We start from the raw sequence: 21,903 nt of genomic DNA on the forward strand, positions 1-21,903 counted from the left end.
CACTTCCGTTAGAGGATATGCACAGCTCTGCAGCTAGAGACCACCAGCCCATGTCTCCGGATAACAGATAATGCCCACCAGCCCCCAAATCAGAGGTATTCCTTTGGGTGGTCTACAGGGCCCATATTCAATAATCAGTCAATTCCCTCTGCTGCCTCACTCTGATACCCCAAACGTAGCCTCACTGAGAGGCTCATTAAACTGCCAGATTGAAACTTTAGATCCAGCCACATGAAAAAAAAAAATAGTCACTCTAATTGCAAACATTATGCATTTGAAGGAGACCCAAAACACACTAACTCAGTACAGCCTGGTCTCCGCTTCCCCATCCGTAAAGCTAGGCCCAGTCCCCAGATCCCTCAGGACGGACCGGCAGCTCCCGATGCCAGGAAAATGCTTCCCCAACATCAGGTGAGCTGGACAAATGAGAGGTAATTTGACAAGCGAGCCGGCACGGGGCAGCCCATCAGGTCAATGCGGAGTGCTCTAATGCACTTAAAAGCCCAGCGGCAAGCCCAGGCTGGGTGATAATGGTCTGAACCCCACCGGGGATTTCCCGAGTCTAACTTCCAGGCCTCCTGGCCACGGTGCTCCATCTCCACTGGGCTCATTAAGGCCTGGCGGAGACAGCATCCGATGGAGGAGCTCACCCTGGCCTTGGTCTAGATTTATGGAGAAGAGAAGTTGCCAAGAAGGCGAAGTAGACATCAGCGGGGCTTCCCCCAGGATGATGAGGTCCCAGGGGCATGAGGACCATGAGATGCAAAGTGAACGTGGGTTGGTGCTGAGCTGTGCCGAGAGACAGGAGGTCGTTTGCTCACCGTGGAGCCCGGCTGCACTTCACCGTTCCAATCCTTAATTTCTTCTATCTTCTAAGATAGAGCTGATACTGCCTATCCCAAAAGGTGGCTGTGAAAATGAAATGTAAAATGGCAGTATTGGGCCTGGCACGGAATGAATGGCCAAGAAACAGTAGCTGTTTTTATATTATGTTATATGTAATTATTGGTATCTTCTGCTACAGGGAAATAATCCCCACAAGGGCCTGGCCCTGAAAAGTGAAAGTCTATTGATCTTTCAGACCCAAAGACAGCCTAGCCCTGAATGGGATACGTGCTCCTTCAAGGAAGATCTACTGAGATGGGGATGTATCTGCTTACGGTGGTTACTGTTTCTATCAGCTCCCTCAAATAACCAGTCACTTCAGCCAGAATGTATGCAATTTATCTCCCCACCCCCCCAGAATTCCATAACGTTAGCATTTTCCCCGCATCTACCCATCCCTTTCCCACCAGTGCCACGTGCTACATTGGACCATCATACAGCGGAGCCGTGGCCTGGGAAGCCTGCAAGTACAGAGGAGTCCACGCCTGTCTCCTGATCGCTCCTGCTGCTCCAGAACCAGCATATGTACATAATATCCCCGTGTCCAAGCCGGGAAGACAGGTGCTGGCAGCTGGAGTTACAGTTTTTAGCTCAGGGGAAGAAGAGTAAAGAAATTTCCATGGAGTAGAGCCATCCAACATGTACAAATATGCATATATACGTATGTGCACACGTACACTGTGAGAAAGAAATTCAAGGGGTCACAGTCTAAATCAAGTCCACTCCAAGCTCATACATCGCGAGACACATTATTGTTAAGACTCTAATCCTTTCCAAAATGAATCTGTAAATTAATTCCAATCCAAATGCCAAAGGACAATTTTTGTTGAAAAACTGATTTTTGTTGAAAAATGATGAGTTCATTATAAATTGTATGTGGAAATGCAAAGGGCCAAGAATAGAGCAATCTTGAAAAAAGACGAACAAAGACACACACTACCTGATTTCAAAATTTATTATAAAGCTACAGTAATCAAGAGAATGTGGTATTAGTAGAAGAATAAATAGGTTAACGGCAGAGACTAGAACCCAGTAATAGGCCCACATATATAAAGACAATTGATTTTCAGCCCAAGCATCCAGGCGATTCAATGGGGAGAAAGAAAGTTTTTCAATAAATGGAACTGAAACAACGGGACAAAGTTGCAGGAAAAAAATGAACCTTGACCTCTGCTCCACACCACACATGAAAATTAATTTGAGATGGATTTATATATTTAAACATAAAAGGTAAGATGATGAAGCTTCTAGGATATTAAAAATAGGATGGGCAATGATTCTTTATAAAGGACACAAAAAGTACTAAATGTAGACAAAAGTTTGATGAACTGAATTGTGTCAAAATCAAGATATACTGCATATCAAATGACACTGTTGAGAAAATAAAAAAGAGAACCACAGGCTGGAAGAATATAGTCACAATACCTATACGTGACCCCCCAGAAAACTTGTATTTAGACTATATGAAGAACTCCTACAAATCTATAATAAAAAGATAAAATAGTTGAATTAAAAACGGGCAAAATACTTCAACAGTTATTTTGCAAAAGAAGATACACAGATGACCAATAAGCCCAAGAAAAGATGTTCATCATCCCTTGTCATCAGGGAAGTGGGAGTTAAAACCATAGTGAGACACCATCTCACTCTGATGTAAGTAAATATGTGCAGACAGCTCTTCCTTACACAGAGAGAAAATAATAAATGTAAGAGTAATAACTTTAAGATTACCAGTGAATGCTAGAATTGATGAATAACCGGATATTTACATAATCTCAAAGGATCTCCCATAAATTGCTTATTAATTACAAAAGGAAAAACTAGACCTTTGCAGAGAAGAAGCTTGGTGGACACCTTCTTAACCAAGTGATCAAATCCACATCAGCAATATTGGGACAGATTGACATCATGTCCCTCCTAACATGACACAGAGACAGGACCACAACATCACTCCTGTCTCCACGTCTGCCAAAAATGAAAAACCTGAATCTAATCATGAGGAAACACCAAACAGACTCAAATGGGGGGACATTCTATAAAATGACTGACCTGCACTCTTCAAAAACATCAGAGTCCTAAAAGGCAAAAATAAATAAATAAATAAAAAGACAGAGGAACCCTTCCAGATTTAAGAGGCTACAAATTCAGGACAACTAAATGCAACAAATGATTCTGGACCGGATTCCGCAGCAGGAAAGAATAGCTATAAAGGACAGAATTGTGACAATTGAAAACATCAAACGCGGACCCTGGATTGACAGTATTGTATCAGTGTTCACGTCCCAATGTATGATCATTACACTGTGACTCTAAGAGAATGTCCGTGTCCTTAGGAAATATGCACTCAGGTATTTAGGGATAAGGGGACCGTCCTTATCGGTTTGAGCTGCTTCAATAGAAAACTATACAGTGAGTGGCTTATAAACAACGGACATTTATTTCCCACAGTTCTGGGGGCTGGAAGGTCCAAGAAAGGTACCAGCAGTCCTGTCCAGTGAGGACTTCCTGGTACGTAGATGGCTGTCTTTTCTCTTCGTCCTCGTATGGCAGAAGGAGCAAGGAACTCTCTGGGAGTTCTTTTATAAGGGCACTAATGCCATTCATGAGGGTGCTACCCTCATGACCTAATCACCTCCCATCCCCAAATGCCATCACACTGGGGATTAGGTCAACGTATGAATTTGGGGGGGACACAAACATTTAGTTTATCGCAGAGGCCAACGTCTGTTACTTATTCTCAAATGGTTCAAATAATAGTATGCACATCAATGTGGTACACACAGAGAGAGAATGATAAAGAAGCCAATGGGGCAATATGCAAACAATTGATAAATCTGGATAAAGGATACACAGAAGTTCTTTGTACTGTTTTTGCTACTTTTCTAGAAGTTTGAAATTGTATCAAAATTAAGCTTTAAGAATTAGTTATTCTGACTCTGTATTCTTCTGAAATATATCAAGAATGAAAGTATTTTTATTGCTTTCCCATACCTCAAAACTCATGGGGAAAAAAAAAGAGAGAGAAAAATGGGAACTTTGATGGGTCAAAGCTGTCCAAATCTGTGAATCTGGATGGAGGCTAGAAATCATGAGCGCCAACACATGCTTCTCCAGTGGGTTTTTTGGGAAGCAGAATCTGAGACAGAGTGGAAAGTGCAGAACCTTTCCTGGGGCTATCAACACCTCTGGAAGGTGTGGGGGGGGCGGGTAGCAAGCAGGATTGGGCAGACAAAGGAACCAAACCGCAGTGCTCTCTGGACAAGGGCCTCAGTCCTTTCCATGGGGATCTCTAGAGCTGGATGGCCCTCTGCAGATGTCCCATGTTTGGATGAGGAGGCTGGCCCTTTATATCCCTGCATCAGCAGTCACTGGGTGAGCTCCAGGGAAGGAGAGGGAATAAAAGAAGTTAGCAAAAAGAGAGAAGTTGATCCAAGACCTCAAGAGAGACCAATTCAGAATCCGTCGTGAGAGCCGACTTAGAAACTTGTGGTATACTTCTTCTGAGCTCAGCAGGAAAATGAAGATAAACTACTTTTGAGTAAGGAAAGCAACGACATCAGCTTATTCATGGACATCAGAAAGCTTGAAATATGTTTGAATTGAGACAAAATCCTCGGCAGCTCCCAATCCTGGTTTATCCTGTGATGTGTGAGCACAGATGAGTTTCTTTCCTGTGCTGCAGAAAACACGGTAAAAAGGCTATATAGCATAGCAAAAGCACACCCCCTGATGTCCGTCGGTGGAAGAGTGGGCTTGTTACAGGCCCAGGCGGGGCTCCTGGACCAGACACCCCATCAGGGAGCCATCCCTGCCCCGCGGCCCCACGTGCCCGTTGTCCTGCAATCTGGACAGTGCAGGGGCCGGCTCTCCGAACTTCCCATCTGCCTTTGACCCTGGATCCAAGGGATTGGCGGCGGCCCACGTGGACTGACAGCAACGTTCTTTATGTTTTCTTAATACATTTTCTCTACTCCTTGACTGTGTCCTCAAGATTCTCAAAAGTAAGTGATTTTATCAGAGCCAGCTAGCAACACAAAGTGTGACCAGGATCAACTCCATAATCCAACTGCAGGGCACGCCCGGGGCCCCAAGTCTCGTCTTCTTGCTTGTTCCAAGTTTTACAGCATGAATACAGCTTTCCCCCCTCATCCTTAGGAGGGTCCAGCTTCATGCTGTCGGGCACACATCCCATTTCAAGGAATCGTGGAGTATTGCCCCTTTTTTTATTTTTCATGTGTTTTTTTCTTCTGCGCCAAGGTTTCTCAACTTTGACATTGTTGACATTTGGGGCTGGCTAATTCTTCACTGTGGCAGAGAATGGAAAGGGTTCTGCCCGTTGTAGGATGTTTAGCAGCATCCCTGGCTTCTACCAGAAGCCCGCCACCCCCCAGGTGTGACAACCATAAATGCCTCTACATAGAGCCAGACCTCCCCGTGGGGGCAAAAGTGCCTCTGGTTGAGAAACACTGTCCTGAACTGAAATCTTACAAAAGATTTCAAATATTTTATAACGGCTGCACTTTATAGCCAATCTGTTTTCTCCCAAATCAAGGCTTTTGTTTAAAAAAAAGGCTGGGTGAGGTGTAATCCCACTGTTCAGCTGTCTCCTCCAGCATCTCTCTCCCTGTATTTGCAAATTGCAAGTTTGCAATTGATCCCTCATTGATCCCTCATTTCATAGGTTCCATTATCCATTCATATTTTGACTCTAAGAGATGTTTGCTCAAGTCACGTCCACTGTGTCTAATGGTCTCGGTGATTTAAAAGCTTCCTGCCAGGAGGCATTTCCCACTATTGACTGTGGTCTTCTGGAAAAAGCGTGCTGCCTTTGCATGATATGGTTGGGTCTCCCACCCCATTCCAAAGCTCCAGGTGTCATTTTGTCTACAAACAAAGCAGTGGAACGTAAAGAGTTTGTATTCATTTGTGATTTCAGTCCCAGGGACATGCCGACCCGACAGTTCTTCCTGATGCCGCTACAGGAAGTGGACTTCCGGGTAGAGAATAACGGGGAGATTATTGTCCTATCTCCGTCCCCTCCCTTCCATTCTGAATGGGTTTTCTTTTTTTAAAATCATCGGGACACTTCTTAATTGCAGAGAGGTTTTGTGGTTCAAGTATTGTTTGGAAACCTACATTGCATTTTGCTCCTGGAAAACCATTTTTTTTTCCTTCTCTTGGAATAATTTTGCAAGATGGAAATGCTTCCGTGTGGTGGACGTTTGTCCCCTCGATGTTGCTTAGGAAAGAAAAACGAATATAGGCTCAGCAGCTAATCTGCCTGTGATCCTAAGTGACTTTTAGCAAAGACCTTTCCTCTGAGTCAACTGCTTCTCTTTCCATTTCTTCTACCAAAACTCCATGACATGCTCTGTATGAAGCAGAACCTCTGAGCGTTCTGTGGTTCTCTCTCTAGAACACTGTTCAACTCCTGCGCCATTCACTCTGTCATTCATGCAAACAGATTACTGAGAACAGGTAATGAAATAAGGCACAGGGTACAAGGTGGTATGTGTGTCCTGCAAGATGCATCAGTTCAGTGTTTCGAGGGTTCACTTGCTTGAGGTTGCTTGTATTTTGGGGGGGTCCTGAAATATTTCTTATTATGATCATCTGCCTCAAAATATTAAGGCACAGTTTCGTGTCTTCAGCTGGTATGCAATGCTATTCACACTGAACACAACTTAATGAATAATGTCTTGTGGCCAAAAGACAGTCACTCTGCAGGCCCAGGCGACAGGCCAGTGTGGGCACGCTGCCTCCCCGTCCTCACCTGCGGCAGCTTCCTGGGGCCATTAATGGCAAAAAACACAGAGCAGGTTTCATGAGAGATGCCTCTGGCATCTTCTCAATTTGTTTTCTCCAGTGGAGTCTTTTTCTTCCCACCCTCATTAGAGAAATCCAGCGTGAGTTAGTTCTAGCTGTCATATGAGGGGACTCAGAAGTCCGGGGTCTTCTCTAGGAGTGTGGCGGCCCTCCTCCGGCCCCAATGAGGGGTTTGGGGGCTCTCACGCTTCAGGGAAGGCCACAAGGTCTCTGAGGAGCACACTGCAGCTGAGTGTGGTTTTTTAGTTTTGTGGGTTCAGGGTCGCCTCTCAGGAGGAGAATGCCGATAGTCCCCTATCACCCATTCTCTCCTTCCTTTTAGTGACAGAATTTCCTGAGTGTTGACTGAACACTTGACCACAGGGTTGGAGACAGCCTTCTCCAGCTTCCCCTGTGGTGGGGGGCGGACAGGTTCCCCTTTTCAGACAACACGTCTGAGAGGCACCGGGCTCCATGTCCAGGGTCACTGTGGACGCCTCTCTCCATCACCAAGTTCTGTCGATTTTACCTCATTTTCCCTCAGAGACAACATCTATGTTCTTCAGCTCCACCATTAGGTCGCTACGCCAAGGCCCTGTGGTTCTTCCCCCAAACCCTATCAAGAGCCTCCTCACTGCACCCCCTTTGCCCACCATCTACCCCAAATCCGGTCTCCACATGGTTGGAAGAGTGTGACTTTCAAAACCCAACTATCTCCACCACATCAGCGCCTCTGACACGCGCTAGGACTTTTCGGGGCTCCTTGGAGGAAGATGAAACCCATTCAGGTGGCCCATGAGCCCGGCAGGCCCCCCGACGCCCCCTGCCAGCCCAGGCCCACACGCACGGCCCTGCTCTTTCCGGCTCAGGGAACGGCTACTCACTCTTAGCTTTGCTCCTGGGAAAGCATTCCCTGAGCATCTGGACAGGGAAAACATCCGCCATGAAAGGCTCGGACCGTCCCAGCTGCCCTCCACAGCCAGCAGGTCCTGCAGAACGCTCGTCCCTGTTGCAAGTTAGTTTAGGTGACTTCTTATTCAGATCTCTTCCGGAGAACAACAGCATCCACTAGAGCAGGAACTGTGTCTGTTCTTCCTCCTCTTTGTATCCACAGCACCTGGCTCAGGATTAGAAGGTCGTATCCAGGGTAGACCCACTTTTCCCGCGCCCATCCACTGCTTCAGTTCAGACCAGCATCGTCTCTAGGCCCCGGGGCCAAAGGAACTAGGTGTGGCTTGTTTGCACTTGCACCAACCAGAAGAGGGGCAGTGCGCGGGGAGGAGGAGGGTCTGGGGTATGCACGTGGATGGAGCAGGATGGAGAAAGGGAGGACTCAAGACCTGTCATTTCCCACAAGATCCCTCAAGCCCAATGTCCTTATCTTTTTCTTTTTTAGAAAGAGAGAATGAGCAGGGAGAAGGGCAGAGGGAGAGAGAGAATCTTAAGCAGCCTCCATGCTCAGTACGGAGCCCGACCTGGGGCTCTATCCCATGACCCTGAGACCATGACGAGCCAAAATCAAGAGTCAGATGCTCAACCGACTGAGCCACCCAGGCACCCCCCAATGTCCTTATCTTGAGGCTTACAGGGGTCGTGCTCTAGTTCCTGATTGTTTTACAAGCTGCATTTCTCACTTCTTCTTTTTCCTGCCTTCCATAGTCCCTCCCCAATGCCACGCTGTAGCCATAATGGACAAAGTGTCATCCCCTGGACTCCCCACGTCCCTCCGTCAGCCGCACCCCATCCTTTATCCGACTGACACTGACACTTCATTGCCACTAGAAGCTGCCTCTTTAGAGAAGGTGAGGCTAGCTGGGTGCTTTCTCCTGTGTGCTCTCTAGAACCCCATACTGACCCTACTGTCACCAGCACCTTGCATTGCTATGTCCTTGCTGAGTTCCATGTCCCCCACTAGATTACAAGCTCCTCAGGGTGGGGGGTGGCCGGTGGAGGTGTTTTAGTTACGGTCACACTCCCCAAACCTAGCACCAGACAGTAAACCCTTGACATGGAGGCAAACCTCAATACACATTGAATATATGCATAAGTAATAAGATGATTAAAGAAGCTCAGAGCAGGGCACCTGGGTGGCTCAGTCAGTTACGCGTCTGCCTTCAGGTCATGATCTCGGGGTCCTGGGATGGAGCCCCACGTCAGACTCCCTGCTCAGCGGGGAGTCTGCTTCTCCCTCTGCCCCTCCCCCAAGTCATTCTCTCTTTCAAATAAATAAATCTATTTAAAAAAAAAAAGAAAAAAGAAGCTCAGAGCAACTAGCCAACTTTCTCAAGGTCACTATGCTAGGATTCAGATCTATTAAGCAAAGAATAGAGTCTTTCTGTTTTCTCACTCTGCTTCCCAAAAGTGAAAATGATGAAAACAAGGAGCCTGTTTGTGGGTGAGGGAGAGAAATTCTAGAAAAGCGGTTCCATTGGTCTCTCCCTTCCAGAAATGACACCGATGGCCAGCATGGCCCTTCCTCAGCCACATGCAGCAAGCAGCCTTGAGTTGGAGCGGAGGAAATGGGGACTGTGTCAGACAGAGAATCTCAGACATCTCAGTTTCGAGGGCCCGTCCTAGATAATTCGTCCAGCCTCTGGCTCAGCACCTGCATCTCATCCCAGCACTTCTTGAGCATGCCCGTCGGTGCAGACTTTGTGGGATACTTATTCCCCTTTTGAAAGAAAACAGTCCTGGGGAATTGTTGGGAAATACTAACTTGTTTTTATCCTATTGTGGACATACATCTGTCAATAAGATTTTTAATAATGAATACGTATGGGCACAGAGTGTATTTGCCTGCATTTGCAAGGCTGCTTTAAAATCCATAGATACCTATGCCTATTGGTGTTGGAATGTGAAAGTGTTCTTCCTTTAGATATTTTAAAAGGTGAGACCATCTGGCCTAAGAGTTTTCACGGTTTAATGCTATACTTCTAAGTGGATTTATGAAAAGTTACCTCAGGACTTTTGTTTCATTGCTGCTGTGAAAGGTGTGGGGTTTTATTTTAAAATTAGATCCTAGGGTTAATTTAAAGATTATGCCAAATGTATGTTCTGAATCCACTCACTCCATCCGACCTGCAGGAACACATCTGCTCTGCGTTCGCCCCACCCGACTTCTGATGGTGGCGTATGTCTGATTCCTTTGATTAAAGAGAAGGGCTTGTTGGGATGTCACGTACAGTATATCAAAGGAGATCAGACACCCGTCTGCAAGTCAGATGACAAAAGGAGCGATCAGGACGGGTCGGGGGAATGAGTCATGATTTGGAAGGGTGTTTGTTAGTGGTGGTTTTGGTCCCAGGGTCTGCAACGTTCAGCGAAGTAAGGTAATTTCCCAAGTATCCTTCTCTCCCTCGCACAGAATTCCAGCCAACCTGTGCAACCAGCATGGCAAGGGAGATTTCACAACACTGGCAATAATTTTCCAAACTGAGATTTGCCCAGCTGTGCGTGGATGGGTCTAGAGGAAGAAAGTACTTTACCTTTAATCAAAGCATGATGAAAAGTGTTTGTTTCTGAAGAGCAAGGCTGCCCGAGAACATCATTTCCTTTTTGTTGGAATCAAAATATACATTGTTTTCTGTATTTTTTTTTTAACTTCTAGAGTAATCGGCTTCCACATTGGGCCATCCCTTGCAGTTTCTGTACCTGAGATGTGGGCTGTCCATCTGGGTTTTCAGAGATAGGAACAGAAATGAGTGTGTGGAGCTACTTCCCAGATCATGAAACTCTCACTGCCTGAAGCATGGGGTATAGCCCAGCATCACCAGCTTCCTTTGAAACCCAGAATGCAGAATCTCAGGCCCCACCCCAGACCTGCTGAACCAGAACCCACATTGTAACATCATGGTTCAGGCAAGTCAGACATCACATTCTTTTCTTTTCACAGCCTGATCATTTTTAAGAGAAAATTATGTCACGTGGCAAAAACCTAGTAGTCCCTCTCCGCAAAGACACAAGACAGATTCCCTATTTTCTTCCTTTGTTCTTTTTTATAATGTGGATTTTTTTTCCAGCTCTCTTGATGTGTGATTGGCAAATAGAAATTATCTATATTTGCATGTATCCAATCACCACACTGCACACCTTGAATTTACACATTACGTCAATTGTAGCTCAGTAAAGCTGGGCAAAATTCTATCTATTCAGAGTTCCTCAAAATATATTTCATTCTCTTCTTGCTCCACTCAACAATTATTGAACATCTACTATGTGGGGAAAAAAAAAACTAAGTCCAACCAAGTGACAAAAGCAAAATCTATTTGTTCTGAACTTGATATAGAACTTGATATAGAAAGGGAGTCAGTCACTGTCCCCTGCATCCGGGCAGAGACTCAAAAGCAGGCAGAGCAGGAGCCAGCTTTCTAGGGGAAAAAGGGAAGGCTTCAGATGTGCCCTGACTGGAGGCTGTTGGGGGGGGGGAGTGGGGGGAGAGGAGGCTGCAGGTGGGCTAACCAGAAGGAGGGCATCCAGTGTGATTGGTTAGGGGTCACATTTGGCTTTCTCTGGTTGATCCTAAGTGGAAAACAAAGACAAAAATTAGGAAAGCTCTTCATTATTAGTGAAGTCCTGAGTGATTGCTTTGCTGCCGGGATTGCTCCTGGAGATAGTAAGCTGGTCCCCTGCGCGGCCGGCTTATAAAGGCAGGCCAGCTTCCTAGACTGATGACTGTAGGTAACATGATTGGTTTTCTGGGCAGGCTGCTGCAGGATGTAAGGCGAAGGTCTGTTTTTATATTTAGTCTCGTCCTTGTCCACATGCATGTTCAATCTCTCAGGTGTATCCCAGGTGCTTGGTGAAAAAGTGATGTCTGCTCTGGGGGAGTTTGCTGTCTAGTAGTTACCGTTGTTATTAATTTAGAAAACTTCTTTTGATGCAATAAGGCATGAAAAAGAAACGAGGAGTCAAGATTGGAATAAAAGTTTACCCATATCATTATTTTCATGCAGCCTAATTGCAGTCTTTGGTGTTAGCATATGGGGTAAGGCGGACTTTTAGGCCAGTGGGTTGATAGTGGGGGCAAGAAGTAGCTTTTTTTTTTTTTGGCTGAAATTATAGTCATTAGAATATAACAGAGACCTCCTGAGGCAGCACCCACCAGGCTGGGTGAGACCGGACCCTCAGGAGTAATCACAGTCTCTGAACATACCACAGTCCTGGGCACCCTAACCTGGCTCTGGGGGAGGGACTCTGTCCCATACACAGGCACAAGCAAGACATGAGGAACCTGCAAAGATCACCCCAAAGCGAACATCTTAAAGATCCTCTCCATCCTCTTTTGGGGACTCTATATGCCTCTCTTTGCCATGGGTGCTGGTATAAGACACAGCCCCAAGAGTTGCCTTCTTGAGGCAGAGCCCCAATGCAAGCATGGAAGGAAGAAGGATAGTTAACTCATTTTCCTCCTGTTCTCTAAAAAATCCGTATCTCACCCCCCCTCTGCTTAGAAGAAAGAAGGGCCATCTCTTAAAGCGTAAGCTGGCTTTGTGCTATGTGGACTCAGATGGTGGAGTTGGGAGGAGAGTCCCGAGGGACCTGTCACAGCTGACCCACCACAGCATGAGCTCCCTCAGTAGTGATGTGCTCTCCATCCATGGGATGAAACGCTGGGTGACAACTTGCCGGGGATGCCAGGGATGCTAGGGAGAGTGTGGGAGACCACGTGGTCATGTCTGAAACACCCGTCCCTTACCCACACCCTGCTGTGTAGCAGCATGCTGTTATGAATCCTCGAAGACTGAGTTCTTTTTGGTCCAAGTCAACCAGAACAATCACAAATCCTTTGTCACTATGATTCCCTGAGCCAGTCAGCCCATAGCATTCTCCAATGAGCTTGTGACCCAATTTAGTGCTCTGGGCTATAAGGTGATGCACTTCTGAAAAATGAAAGAGCTTATTCACCTTTCCAAGAGCACTTTAGGAAAGGAAACTCTCTGACCTTCTAAACGGCATGGTGTGCACATGTGAAGCCAGGAGCTGCTGCAACCATTTTGCCATCACGAGGGAGACCAGGTTTAGGATGAAGCTTTCAGAGAGGATGAAGTCAGAGCATAAAGATAGCAAGAAACACCATCCTTAATTTCCTCACTAAACTGCTGGATCATACCACCCGACTATTGAAGCCCACCTGACTGCTTCTGGTCTTCAGGTTATAAAAGCCAATGAATCCCTTTATTCTTTGAGCTACTTTCAGTTGGGGTTTCTGTTTCTCAACCTTGAACAGAGCTTATACAGAGGGACTGCCTTTCCTGGAAGAGAAACAGGTCAAGTTGACTTTTGAGGGTGTTTCATACTTCTAAACATTTCACAGACAAGATAAACAACCTCATCAGGGACTACTGCTGAGCAAACAAATTACGTATTTAACTCTAAACTCAAGAAGCTAAAAGACAAATCTAGACTCTATGGGTTTAGGAGTGCTTCCTCCTCAAATACTGCTTAAGGGACTCTATGGGGTCTGGGGAGCTGACAAAAAGAGGGAGCGTCTTGGCTAAGGCCTGTGATATTCGATACTTAACAATATGCTTAATTTGCCCGGTATTTGACACTGTCCTGACAATGTCCTGTTTGCTTATAAATTTGGTTTTGTTTGGCAACAACAGCCCTGCTGCCTCTCAGACATATCAGCATCCCGGCCATAAATGATGATTAAGGCCTCAGAAGGCCTAGGGTCTACTGTTCCCTAAATCTCGTAAGATGATCTCCCACTTCTGTAGGCAGCCTCCCCCTCGTGTGTGCTTTGCACACCAGGGTCCATGTCAGAGCCCTGCAGCTGACTGAAAAAATGTAAACTCTGGGGTCCAAGATAACTTTTTAAAACTAAATAAAAATGAGCAAAGACATGAGCATCCACAGGGATATTTCCTCTTGGTCGTGGTTCTGTTACCTTCTCTGGCTGAGAGGATGAGCTGAATCCTGAACCTGAGTGTGGACCTAAGTGGGCTTGTTAGGATTCCAGAAACACTGGATCGTATTTCCGCCAGAGCGTGGGCAGGAGAGAGGGGTCGCTGTTTCTCTTACAAAGAGGAGGTCACGGCCTGTGGGAGTCCTGGGGTTATCAGAAGGCCTCCGCAGTCACGGTAGGGAGGTGTCGAGATGGCTTCGTAAACTGCACTTCTCAAGTCCGTACTTGCAAGCAGGAGCGAGAGAGGGGTGCTGTTCCTCTCCGATGGGGGAGCTGCCCCAAGCTGAGGACAGGGGTGGGTGGGCCTCCATGAGGGTTTGGGTTAGAGCCCTCGGTTCTGTGTGGGAGGGGCACAGGGTGGAGGAGATGCTCAGGACCCCGGGATGGTGGCGCACAGGCCTGGCAGGCTTCTGTAGATGCCTTCACCTGCCCGCCCCCCACCCAGTGACCTCCAATCACGCATCCCCGCCTGACAGTCCCCAGAGCTAGCTCTTCTTTCACAAAGCCTCGGATGCTGGGTGCTAGGATATTTCTGATGAGTTAGTGACAGGCTGCCCCCGGCACCCTAGGCAGAGGCCAGGCCCTCTCCTCCTCAAAGTGCATTTTCAGCTAAACCTTAGCCTCTCCCCTTATCTCCCTCCCCTGTTCCCCAGGGGCAGCTGTCTGCAATGTAATGGCTTAGCATGATGCTTCGCCTACTTTTAGGGTCTCCAAAATGCCAGCCACTGTTGCTGCTGTGGGTCTGCCCTTGCCACACCTTTGCCAACACAGAGCCTTGAAAGATCACCGAGAACCCGTTTCCACATGGATGGGTTTTCCCAAATACGCAGCCTTGTCCCCTGTCAGTCACCTTCAGCCCCTCCACCCCACCCCACCTTTCCCACAGGCAGTAACTCACCAAAATGCAGCCTGGCAAAGGGGCCCAAGGACAGTGGTGTCACCCAGCCCCTTTCGAGGTTTCAGTACTCTCCCTGCCCCCTGGCCACCGATCCTGTCTCTCCCTGGTGACTCTGATGAAGGAGAACGGCGGCTCGTACCCCCCACCACACCCCCTGAGCCTGGGGTCGCGCGCCGATTCCCTTCCCATAGAATTCTGTTCGGGGGTCACATCTCATTCTCTTCCCCGGCAGCTGCTGTACCCAGAAGAGTGGTGGCCTCCAGTACCAGCCCCTCTCTCTGCTACGGGACCAGACGGCCTGTAACAAGTGTGACCCAGGACCGGCGGCAAGGACAAGGGTCTTTCCTCACTCCCCTTCAGTCCCCTGAGTGACCACGTGGTGCCTTTGGTTAACCAGGCGGGGAGGACACCCGGCAGGGCACCGAGACTGTGTCCCGAGGCAAAATGAGCTTGGACTCTGCCCCACGTGACAGCACCCAAGTGTTTGTGTTCACAGAGGGCTGCCAAGGCACGGATGAGCCCCCGTCGTGAGTCATGGGTAGACCTTCTGTAGGCGGTAATGTGTGTTGTTGCTTGGAAACGTGCGTGCCCTGGGAAATACTTCAGACATCATGTTGGCACTTAGAAGCGTGGTCTCCAGGTCTCCCCTTCAGGTCCCCCCTTACGTCCCAAACAGGGCCGTGGAGGAAGGGAGTGGGCATTGATCCTTGGGTTCTAAGAGGTCTCCACCTGTGTTTGGTTAGAGAAGCTGATTTAGGACCACAAAACCTTAAACGGAGAAAATACTCTCAATATGTGTCCTACAGGTGGGTTGGGGTGGGGAGGGCAGTTGATAAATAATACTCCTTTTTTTCCCTCTCCCAAATATGGAACCAATTGATAAATATATGAGACATGTGAAACAGATGGATAGAGGTTTAACCCATCAGCTTTATTATTAACGAGCTGATTGGAAAATGTGTCTTTAGACTCCTGGCCAAAAGGGCTTGCTAGCACTAGCTAGAAATGTGCCCCCCCATGTTGCCCCTGGACAGATGTTGGGGGCAGATGAGGCAGGGAAGGTTCAGGTCAGTAATCGACGTATACTCACCCAGGATGTCAGCCTGGCACCTGCCCTAGACGAGAGGAAAGGGAAGCAACAGGCTTTTGATAGATTAGTTCCTCCGCATGTGAACCAGTGTGTGTCAGCTTCTTTTTGATCTGATAACTCAGCGCCGCCCCCCTCCCCTGCATGAAGAGAGGAAGGACTGGGATGAGAGGCAAGGGGTGTCCCTTTCGATGTAAGTGCCTATGCTGGAAAAGAGGAAAAGGGAATGGACAGCCTTGTCCAATGGACGGGTGAAAGCCAAGTTTGCTTTGTAACCTCACATCCCTCCTCCCCCCACAGAGAATCATATGTCTCTTCCACAAAGAGTTGTTAACATTTTGGAAGGCAGGAGAGTCTAGGGACTAACGAGGTCACTGGGCATAGTCTACGGGGCACCACAAGTCATGGGGCCCAAGGGCTGTAGGCACCGATGGCGCTACCTGACGGGCAGCTGGCCTCTTCTTTCCACACCTTGCAGGTCCAAGTCATCACTGGTGACCACGGCTCGAGGCAGGGGTCCTGGAGAGGTCCTGCATGTGTGCCTGCCTGGTGGGGGTCTTGGAGGGGTCCTGCGTGTGTGCCTGCCTGGAGACCTCTCCCAGCATGTCACTAAGCGTGCCGAAAACCCTGGAATGTGTGCTGCCTGTGCCCAGATCTTGCCTGTCCCTGTGCTTTGCTCACGTTACCCCTTCACCTGCGGTCTCAGGTCTTTGGCTCACTGGCCACTTTCTCAGGAAGGCTCTGCCCTCACACACTTACCCCCACTGCTCAAGCCTTTACTGTCCATGCTTGTAGATCTACGGTCCTTTCCTTTGGGACATCTACTGGGGATGTGGTCTTGTGCTTGTTGGTATGATTCTTTGGTCAATGTCTGTTGGCCCCGATAGACCATCAGCTTCAGGAGGACAGAGACTGTGTCTGCTTCTGCGTCCTTCTTTATCCCCAGCACCATGGCCAGCACACAGAAGGGGCTCGAATATGGGAGCCTTGAATAAATGAAAAAGTGGATGATTTTCCTACCACACCAGAGAACAAAGATTGAAACCAAGGTAATCCACACTCCCCATCTGTTGAAGCCCAGCAAGACTGAAAAGAATCACATGCAGGAGTGGTCAGGAACTTGAACTTGAACTCTCAAGGCAGCACCAGGAGTCGAATCCTACTTTCAGCCATTGTTCATAGTGTGACCTTCGGCAAATTACATAACCTGGCTTCCGGTTTCTTTTCCTGTTATCTGGGGACAATAAGAGGACCCACCTGACAAAGTTGTTGTGAGGACAAATCACACGTGTAGTGGTTAAGACGCTGCCTGGCACCGAGTAAGGACTCAGCAAACGTTGGCAATTATTGTTCCTTGAAGAGGGAAGGTTGGTGGATAGAAGCTGAGAAAGATCCGATTGAAGTTATATTGATTCTTTAGCTGGAAGGAGGGAAGGTTATCTGCTGGCGAGGCTGGAGGAGGATGGGCATGGGGTTTGAAAGGGCTTCTATAAGATTGGGAAGGGGAGGTGGCCTGACTGCAAGGCAAAGCTGAGGCCCTTGACTGAATGCAGAGCAGCACCAACCAGCAAAAGGGAGCAATTCCCCACTCGGCTCCCGGCAGCCAGAGGAGGAGCAGGGAGATGGGAAGATGGATCCATACAGGACTGAGGTTTTGTAGAGCAGAAATCTCAGAGTTAAAAGCAGGGCAGAGGCAGGATATTAGCAAGGAATATGACCTGGTACCTGTTTCGTGTGTGATAAAGGTGACAGTTCAAATAAGAAAGTAAAAGCGTACTGGATAAACAATGGTGGGGGCCCTTGGGTGACTCTTTGGGGAAAAGGTAAAGTTAGATTTTTGCCTAATGTAACATGTCAAAATTATAAATAAATTGGAGTGGGAAGGAGAAGGCAGTGCAGTAAGAAGGAAGAAAACCAAATAAACTTCAAGTGACAATTTATGTGACCTTGGTGAGTGGAAGGCATTCCCAAGCCCAACAACCAAGTCAGAAACCATCAAAAGAAACAAACAGAGATAAACAACTACTGGATCACGAGGGCAGAATTCGAGAGATAAGCGATACCATAAGATGAAACAACATTAGAATAATTGGGATCCCAGAAGAAGAAGAAAGAGAGAGAGGGGCAGAAGGTATAATGGAGCAAATTATAGCAGAGAACTTCCCTAATTTGGGGAAGGAAACAGGCATCAAAATCCAGGAAGCACAGAGAACCCCTCTCAAAATCAATAAAAATAGGTCAACACCCCGACATCTAATAGTAAAACTTACGAGTCTCAGAGACAAAGAGAAAATCCTGAAAGCGCTCGGGAGAAGAGATATGTAACCTACATTGGTAGAAACATTAGATTGGCAACAGACCTATCCACAGAGACCTGGCAGGCCAGAAAGGACTGGCATGATATATTCAGAGCACTAAATGAGAAAAATATGCAGCCAAGAATACTATATCCAGCTAGGCTGTCATTGAAAATTGAAGGAAAGATAAAAAGCTTCCAGGACAAACAAAAACTAAAGGAATTTGCAAACACGAAACCAGCCCTACAAGAAATCTTGAAAGGGGTCCTCTAAGCAAAGAGAGAGCCTAAAAGCAACATAGACCAGAAAGGAACACAAACAATATACAGTAACAGTCACCTTACAGGCAATACAATGGCACTAAATTCCTATCTTTCAATAGTTACCCTGAATGTAAATGGGCTAAATGCCCCAATCAAAAGACACAGGCTATCAGATTGGATTAAAAAACAAGACCCATCGATATGCTGTCTGCAAGAGACTCATTTTAGACCCAAAGACACCCCCAGATTGAAAGTGAGGGGGTGGAAAACCATTTACCATGCTAATGGACACCAAAAGAAAGCTGGTGTGGCAATCCTTATATCAGACAAATTAGATTTTAAACCAAAGACTGTAATAAGAGATGAGGAAGGACACTATAGCCTACTTAAAGGGTCTATCCAACAAGAAGATCTAACAATTGTAAAAATCTATGCCCCTAACATGGAGCAGCCAATTATATAAGGCAATTAATAACAAAAGCAAAGAAACACATCGACAACAATACAATAATAGTGGGGGACTTTAACACCCCCCTCACTGAAATGGACAGATCATCTAAGCAAAAGATCAACAAGGAAATAAAGACTTTAAATGACACACTGGACCAAATGGACTTCACAGACATATTCAGAACATTCCATCCCAAAGCAACAGAATACACATTCTTCTCTAGTGCCCATGGAACATTCTCCAGAATCGATCACATCCTAGGTCATAAATCAGGTCTCAACTGGTACCAAAAGATTGGGATCATTCCCTGCCTATTTTCAGACCACAATGCTTTGAAACTAGAACTCAATCACAAGAGGAAAATCGGAAAGAACTCAAATACATGGAGGCTAAAGAGCATCCTACTAAGGAATGAATGGGTCAACCAGGAAATTAAAGAAGAATTAAAAAAAATTCATGGAAACCAATGAAAATGAAAACACAACTATTCAAAATCTTTGGGATGCAGCAAAGGCAGTCCTAAGAGGAAAGTATATAGCAATACAAGCCTTTCTCAAGAAGCAAGAAAGGTCTCAAGTACACAACCTTACCCTACACCTAAAGGAGCTGGAGAAAGAACAGCAAATAAAGCCTAAACCCAGCAGGAGAAGAGAAATCATAAAGATCAGAGCAGAAATCAATGAAATAGAAACTAAAAGAACAGTAGAACAGATCAACGAAACTAGGAGCTGGTTCTTTGAAAGAATTAACAAGGTTGATAAACCCCTGGCCAGACTTATCAAAAAGAAAAGAGAAATGACCCAAATCAACAAAATCATGAATGAAAGAGGAGAGATCACAACCAACACCAAAGAAATACAAACAATTATAAGAACATATTATGAGCAACTCTATGCCAGCAAATTAGATAACCTGGAAGAAATGGATGCATTCCTAGAGATGTATCAACTACCAAAACTGAACCAGGAAGAAATAGAAAACCTGAACAGACCTATAACCACTAAGGAAATTGAAGCAGTCATCAAAAATCTCCCAAAACACAAAAGCCCAGGGCCAGATGGCTTCCCAGGGGAATTCTACCAAACATTTAAAGAAGAATTAATACCTATTCTTCTGAAACTGTTCCAAAAAATAGAAATGGAAGGAAAACTTCCAAACTCATTTTATGAGGCCACCATTACCTTGATCCCAAAACCAGACAAAGACCCCATCAAAAAGGAGAACTACAGACCAATATCCCTGATGAACATGGATGCAAAAATTCTCACCAAAATACTAGCCAATAGGATCCAACAGTACATTAAAAGGATTATTCACCACGGCCAAGTGGGATTTATCCCTGGGCTGCAAGGTTGGTTCAACATCCGCAAATCAATCAACGTGATACACTACATTAACAAAAGAAAGAACAAGAATCATATGATCCTCTCAATAGATGCAGAAAAAGCATTTGACAAAGTACAGCATGCTTTCTTGATCAAAACTCTTCAGAGTATAGGCATAGAGGGTACATACCTCAATATCATAAAAGCCATCTATGAAAAACCTACAGAGAATATCATTCTCAATGGGGAAAAACTGAGAGCTTTCGCCCTAAGGTCAGGAACGCGGCAGGGATGTCCACTATCACCACTGCTATTCAACATAGTATTAGAAGTCCTAGCCACAGCAATCAGACAACAAAAAGAAATCAAAGGCATCCAAATTGGCAAAGAAGAAGTCAAACTCTCACTCTTTGCAGATGATATGATACTTTATGTGGAAAACCCCAAAGACTCCACCCCAAAACTGCTAGAACTCATACAGGAATTCAGTAAAGTGGCAGGATATAAAATCAATGCACAGAAGTCAGTGGCATTCCTATACACCAACAACAAGACAGAAGAAAGAGAAATTAAGGAGTCGATCCCATTTACAATTGCACCCAAAACCATAAGATACCTAGGAATAAATCTAACCAAAGAGGCAACGGATCTGTACTCAGGAAACTAGAAAATACTCATGAAAGAAATTGAGGAAGACACAAAGAAATGGAAAAACGTTCCATGCTCATGGATTGGAAGAACAAATATTGTGAAGATATCAATGCTACCTAGAGCAATCTACACATTCAATGCAATCCCCATCAAAATACCATCCACTTTTTTCAAAGAAATGGAACAAATAATCCTAAAATTTGTATGGAACCAGAAAAGACCCCGAATAGCCAGAGAAATGTTGAAAAAGAAAAGCAAAGCTGGTGGCATCACAATTCTGGACTTCCAACTCTATTACAAAGCTGTCATCATCAAGACAGTATGGTACTGGCACAAAAACAGACACATAGATCAGTGGAACAGAACAGAGAGCCCAAAAATGGACCCTCAACTCTATGGTCAACTAATCTTCGACAAAGCAGGAAAGAATGTCCAATGGAAAAAAGACAGTCTCTTCAACAAATGGTGTTGGGAAAATTGGATAGCCACATGCAGAAGAATGAAACTGGACCATTTCCTTACACCACACACAAAAATAGACTCCAAATGGTTGAAAGACCTCAATGTGAGACAGGAGTCCGTCAAAATCCTAGAGGAGAACACAGGCAGCAACCTCTTCGACCTCAGCCGCAGCAACTTCTTCCTAGAAACATCGCCAAAGGCAAGGGAAGCAAGGGCAAAAATGAACTCTTGGGACTTCATCAAGATAAAAAGCTTTTGCAAAGCAAAGGAAACAGTCAACAAAACCAAAAGACAACCGACAGAATGGGAGAAGATATTTGCAAATGACATATCAGATAAAGGGCTAGTATCCAAAATCTATAAAGAACTTATCAAACTCAACACCCAAAGAACAAAGAATCCAATCAAGAAATGGGCAGAAGACATGAACAGACATTTTTCCAAAGAAGACATCCAAATGGCCAACAGACACATGACAAAGAGCTCAATATCGCTCGGCATCAGGGAAATCCAAATCAAAACCTCAATGAGATACCACCTCACACCAGTCAGAATGGGTAAAATTAACAAGTCAGGAAATGACAGATGTTGGCGGGGATGCGGAGAAAGGGGAACCCTCCTACACTGTTGGTGGGAATGCGAGCTGGTGCAGCCACTCTGGAAAACAGTATGGAGGTTCCTCAAAAAGTTGAAAATAGAGCTACCATATGATCCAGCAATTGCACTACTGGGTATTTACCCCAAAGATACAAAAGTAGGGATCCGAAAGGGTACGTGCACCCCGATGTTTATAGCAGCAATGTCCACAATAGCCAAACTGTGGAAAGAGCCAAGATGTCCATCGACAGATGAATGGATAAAGAAGAGGTTGT

General features: G+C 46.1%; 1 protein-coding gene across 8 annotated transcripts in view; it reads left to right on the top strand.

Annotated features, from left to right (window-relative positions):
* The window catches only part of BNC1 (basonuclin zinc finger protein 1), a 163,125-nt gene that overhangs the window by 32,009 nt on the left and 109,213 nt on the right, over positions 1-21,903 (top strand). The window contains exon 2 of one of the 8 annotated variants that reach the window (XM_078078815.1): positions 14,728-15,022. The exons of the other annotated variants lie outside the window; for them this stretch is intronic. The gene's annotated coding sequence lies outside the window, so the exon portion shown is untranslated. The remainder of the gene's footprint in view (positions 1-14,727; positions 15,023-21,903) is intronic. 8 annotated transcript variants of the gene reach the window in all.

This window comes from Halichoerus grypus, chromosome 8 (genome assembly GCF_964656455.1).
Source record: "Halichoerus grypus chromosome 8, mHalGry1.hap1.1, whole genome shotgun sequence".
NCBI lineage: Eukaryota > Metazoa > Chordata > Mammalia > Carnivora > Phocidae > Halichoerus > Halichoerus grypus.